This window comes from Sitophilus oryzae, unplaced genomic scaffold, assembly GCF_002938485.1.
Source record: "Sitophilus oryzae breed Bouriz unplaced genomic scaffold, Soryzae_2.0 scaffold_1442_pilon_pilon, whole genome shotgun sequence".
In the NCBI taxonomy this organism is placed as follows: Eukaryota; Metazoa; Arthropoda; class Insecta; order Coleoptera; family Curculionidae; genus Sitophilus; species Sitophilus oryzae.
Window position 1 is genome coordinate 938,267 of NW_022146107.1, and position 5,834 is coordinate 944,100.

A 5,834-nucleotide genomic window follows, 5' to 3' on the forward strand; every position below is an offset into this window, starting at 1 on the left:
ACACAGACGATACCCACTATTTAGATAGAAACTATCAAAAACAAGAAATAGCCATCTTATCCGATAGTCAAGCAGCCTTAAGAGCAATCGACTCAGTAACCATCAATTCGAAGTTGGTTAAAGAATGCTTAGAGCAGCTGAACAAATTAGGCAAAGAAAATCCAGTACTTCCGTTCTGCTTACCAAGTGGAAACCAGCTTAAAGCAAAACTCAAGAACCTGGAGGACAACGGTGTAATATACACGAATTCTTAGTCCTCAGGACTTATGACAGAGAAAAATGAAAGATTTTCCTTGATTTATATACTAAGTGACATTGAAAATAGTACACCCACTAAAAATTGTTTAATTTTAATAATCTTTTGTACACGGATGTAGGTTGACAAAAGGCGTAAATGATCAAAATTTGGAGTGAAAATATTGGCTCGTTACCTTGTCCTTGTTAATAATGTGTTGGACCACCTCGATGTTCTATACATTCGCTGAGCCGTCTGGACATGGAACTAATCAGATGATTTATGTCTTTTTGCGGTATTTCATCCCATGCTAACTGTATCTCATGCCAAAAAGCTTCTAGTGTCTGAGAAGGATGCGGTAAGTTTGTCAGTTTCCTACCCATGATATCCCATACATGTTCAATTTGTGAGAGATCTGGAGATCTTGGTGGCCAGGGTAAGAGATTAACTTGGGCATTATGTAAGTGGTTCACAGTTAATCTAGCAACATGGGGACGGGTATTATCTTATTGAAATATAGGATCGTGGAGCGTTCGTAAGTATGGTAAGAGATGAGCTTCCACAATTTCCTCAATATAGCATTGGGCTGTCATATTACCTTAAACAAATACTAGAGGTGACCTGCTACCATATGCGATTGCTCCCCAAACTATAACTCTTGCAACTTGGTTTACGTGCCTCTCCATGAAAAACTGTGGATTCCGCCTTTCTCCACGGTATCTTCTCACTCGCGCCCGACCGTCGTGCATTCCCAAATAGAATCGCTACTAATCACTAAAAACGATAGCATTCCATTCTGCGCCCCATTCTTGTCGGGCTCCGCACCACTCTATACGTTGTCGTCAATGTTCAGGGGTCAATGGTAAAACCCAATGAGGCCGAAAAGAAAACAGCCCAAAAGACCGTATTCGTCGGTAAACAGTTAGCATCGTGATGAGTCTTCCGTGTTCCGTAAACCATTGGCTATCAATTGCTCGGGAAGTGGCCGAACGGTCTCTGACAGCTAATTGCCTTAAACGGCGATCTTGACCCTCAGTGGTTAATCTTAGACGCCCTGTACCTCTGGCACGATGTTCACGGTGTTGTTGAAAGAGTAAGCTCTACAACAATTGGCAACAGTGCAAACACTTCTATGGACCTTATCAGCAATCTCTCAAAATGATAATCCTGCCTCCCGTAAACCTACAATCAAGCCCCTATCAAAATCACTGAGTTGTCTAAAATTGGCACGTCTACGTATTCTAGGCATTATAATAAACTCAGAAAAACATCTGAAACTACTCTGTAGCAGAATAAGTAACAAACTGTGCGAAAGCCGGGTCTATATTGGATGACTGGAATTTTAACAAAAAATATGTATAGCACAAAAACTAGTGTGTTGACGGCGCGACGTTCAAATTATAATCATTTCTTATCCATACAATAATAAACATGCCTACAAACATTCATTAAAATTAAATAATATTTAGTGGGTGTTCTATTTTCAATGTCACTTAGTATATATAAGTCAGAACAATCTTCGGATTATCACGATTCAACAGGACACTGTTTCCTCAATAAACACCTTAGTAGATTGGAGCTGAGAAACAACGGCGAATGCAGATTCTGTGGGAAAAATGGGGCAACACTTCATCACTAAGTGCGTCCAAATGACAAGTATTCGTGCCGTAAACTGATGGCTGATATCCGTATGGCTGATATCGTATGGCTGATATCGGAAATGAAAAACTAACCTCTGTAAAACCATGTCAGATACTAGCTTTTCTCAAAGCCCTGAGACTATATGATGAGTTATAAAGCAAGAAAGGTCCATATAATAGATTTATAAGGTGATTAACTACAGGTTTCACATACTTGATTTTCTTCTTCTTCTTCTCCTTCTTCATACTAGGCGAATCGCCTGTTTGGTTTCGTCGTCTCTACCGGTCAGACTGACAAGTTGTCGCTCCATCGTTTTCGTGGACGATACAACCTGCGTAATAAGGTTCTGCGACCTAGCGGTGATTTGTCGCGTGCGACTCTCACTATTCTTCTGTTGTCCATTCTGCTGATATGCTCGTTCCATTCATTCACTTTTTCCACCTTGTATGATCTTCTTATGCTTTCATTTCACTCTCATTTCGGTTGTCTCTAGTAGTTGTTTAGTTTTCGCTGTATCAGGTCGAGTTTCTGCAGTGCATGTCATTATTGGTCGTACCGTTGCTTTGTAAATTCTTGCTTTAATTTCCACCTCAATGTTTTTATTTCGCCATATTGTGTCATTCAGGCATCCTGCTATTCTGGTTGGCTTCGTTGTCCGTTCTCGCACCTTCGCCTCTACATCACCATATCCTGAGATTTCTATGCCTATTTTCTATGCCGATTTCTATGTCATGCTTGATTTTGATCCACAAAAAGAAAACAACGTGATACTGTCAGTCAGTATTCGAATAAATCTCAAAGATTTGCCTAACAAGTGTGTGATGAAGATACAAAAGGCTTCAGTAGCAGAATACCTCCAATAAGAACAAACATCTTAATTGTATACAAAATACAACCTGCGTAACTTGTTAACCAGATTGATGCACTTCGTTCTGTTTTTGTCTTTCACTACTATAGTAGTAAAACTATAAACTATAGTAGTACAACATTCATTATATAATAGACGGGAAAGAAGATACCGTTCAGTTGTCATGTTCACAGATAATCAAGCAGCGCTAAAGGCCCTTAAGTGTGGACCCAAGATGAGGTCAGTTCTAGACTAGTATGAGAATGTATGCGTGCTGTAAATATATTGGGTAAGTATAGCAATGTTATTTTAGTCTAGGTACTGGTGAAGGGGGGTAGCAAGGGTAACAAAACAGCTGATTAATATTAAGCAAGGCTCATCAATGCCATTTATAGGCCCAGAACCCTTCTGCGGCGTTGCAAAAGTAGTCATGAGAATGGCTGCGGTAAGATGGGTGACCAACGAATCTGTAGAATGGTGGAGAAACTCACCAGGGCAAAAAGTTCATAAAAGAACTTTCACCGAAATTCATGGCAGACCTAGTAAGCAAAGACAGAAAGACTTTAAAACCTGTAGAGGGTCCAAAACCAAGGCATTGCAAGCTTAACAGGCAATTAAAGTTGATGGGATTGAGAGAGGAAGTCATGTAAGGATTTTGTCGATCAGAAGAAGAAATGACAGAACACATTCTATGTTGCGACAGCTTTGCAAATGTGTTGTCCTTTGTATTAGGAAATGATAAGCCGTTGACAAAGAACTACATGGAGGCTTCAGTCTCCAATATATTAGACTTTTTGAAAAGGATAGGACTAAAGAGTGTAATCCAGTGATCAGAAGAGGAACACAATAGATCTGAAAACAGCGGAACAGTAGTTTTTAACACTCTGATTTTGTGTGTTCGTATATTTTTAATACATTCCCGTAGAAACGTTTTTGCTTTATCGAATATTTTTTCTGCTAAGTTATAATCCGCTGATATTACGTTAAGTATTCCATCCTCAAATAAAAGCATGCATTAATATCTTCCAATCAAAAATGTAATTTATCTCTACTATTTAGATATTGAGCTTCGACCATACGGGCCATACAATTTTAATACATTCCTTTCAAAATTTCTCTCTTTTAATGAACATTTTCTTGCATTAAGTTATATTCCGATATTTCGTTGTGTAATCCATTTTGGGTTAAAAGCACTAATTAACTGATAGTCCAATCATATCTTCTGATCACTTAAGTTGAACTCCCTGGGTTTTAGAAGTGTGTTACAAAATAAATGTTATTATGTGTTATTATGATTTCATGGCAAAGCAAGCAAGGCAATGCAAGCTGAAAAAAAGCTATGTCTACATTTCACGCTCTGAGTTTTGTCCACACAGCCTTCATACATGTCAATAATTTAGTGCTTTACCGCCAGGTTTTTTCTCTTCAAAATTATACCACAACATTATCTTTATTATAGTATCTAATTTTTTTTCTATATAATTTAGATATTTCGTTGTTTTTACTTTTCAGCCATGATACTTAAATATCCATTATGGGTAGTATTTAACAATCAAATAGATAGCTACTGTGATATTACTATTAAGTCATCGACTCTATAGTAACTGTCCACTTTACTAATTTGAAATGACCTATATCATTTAGATTATGGAAAATTAAATTAATTGTTAGAATCTAAGAAAAATGATGCTTCTATTTTCATTTTCTTTATTTATCTAGCTCAAAATATTGAGAAACAAAATATATAGAAACAAAAATCAACAAAATAAAAAGTTATTTTTTGTAAACAAATTTGACTAACCGACAAAAAACAACTTTTTTATTTCATACTTTTCCCTTTCAGTGACAAAACTCAAAACTATACTATACTTTTTGAAGAAATGGCCCACCAGAAGAGTATATAGACCATATAGAATATATTATTTTTATAAGTTCTTTATTGTCAGATAGAAGAAATCAGTAAACATTGAATAGAAGAAAGCTTTTTTGGGATAGTACATCAAATGGCGATTCAGAGCAGTGTTATGGAAAATGTGCAGAAATTGGGAAGGAAATGTATCATAAAGAACAGACTAAATACAATTTTTAAATTAAATCATCTAATCGATATCTTGTATAAGTATCACAATTCCTATAATAACTTTACCTATTTCAAATATGCCTTCCTTCTATTTTAATTTCATAATACGCATTGCTTTAAATTAGTATGACTGTTGACTTTTACCATATCCAAATGTCAGTCTAACCTTTAGTTAGACAGCGCTATACGGGTCACAGTCAGATTCGGTAGATTAAATTAAAGATATCCCCCAGATACATATTTAAACATATTTAATCCATATAAAGGTTCTATCGTTTGAAAATGGAGACAAACTCCTATTATATCGTCAATCAGTTGCCTTGTCTGAGAAAACTGAGTCGTATGTAAGTATATATGTATATTTTATATCAATTAAACTTTTAGTTACGTAATTGAGAGCGTGATTTTTGAATACATTGTTGCCAACCATGGACATATTCGGCGCCGGGCTGACTAAATGGAATTTAAATTTCCCGCTGGGGATTCAGGTGGTAGCTCTGCTGTAACTTTTGTATTACAAGTTTTTGGTTTAAATAAATAGTGTTGTGATGCTTTGAGCTTAAAAATATTTACTTTGCAGATCTTGCAGAATACCTATCTTTTAGTACGAAGTATTATACAAGATAGCTTAATGGCCGTAAATAACTCATCGCAACTTTATTAGAATATTTTGAAAGGGAAAACGGTAGTAATGACCCTTTGTGTCCCTTAACTGTTGTTAAGAAGGTGAGCTTGGTTGATGTAAACAATATAACTGTTTATATATTTGTAGGGTTTTTATCAGTTGTCTAGGGGTATTGTTTAAAAAAAAAAGAAACACAGGTTCGTTATATAGGTTTAGCAAGCGAAGTTTATTCTTAGGCACACTTAGATGAGATACAACGGCACTTATATTGTTGTTACTAGGTCTACTATCGTTAGTTACACAGTTTGGCATGTACGTCTTTACTTCTTAAAATGATAAAACACGTCTTACTACGTCTTAATTTCACAAATACGTCTTTTTGGCGCCTAAACCTTAAAAGCCGGCT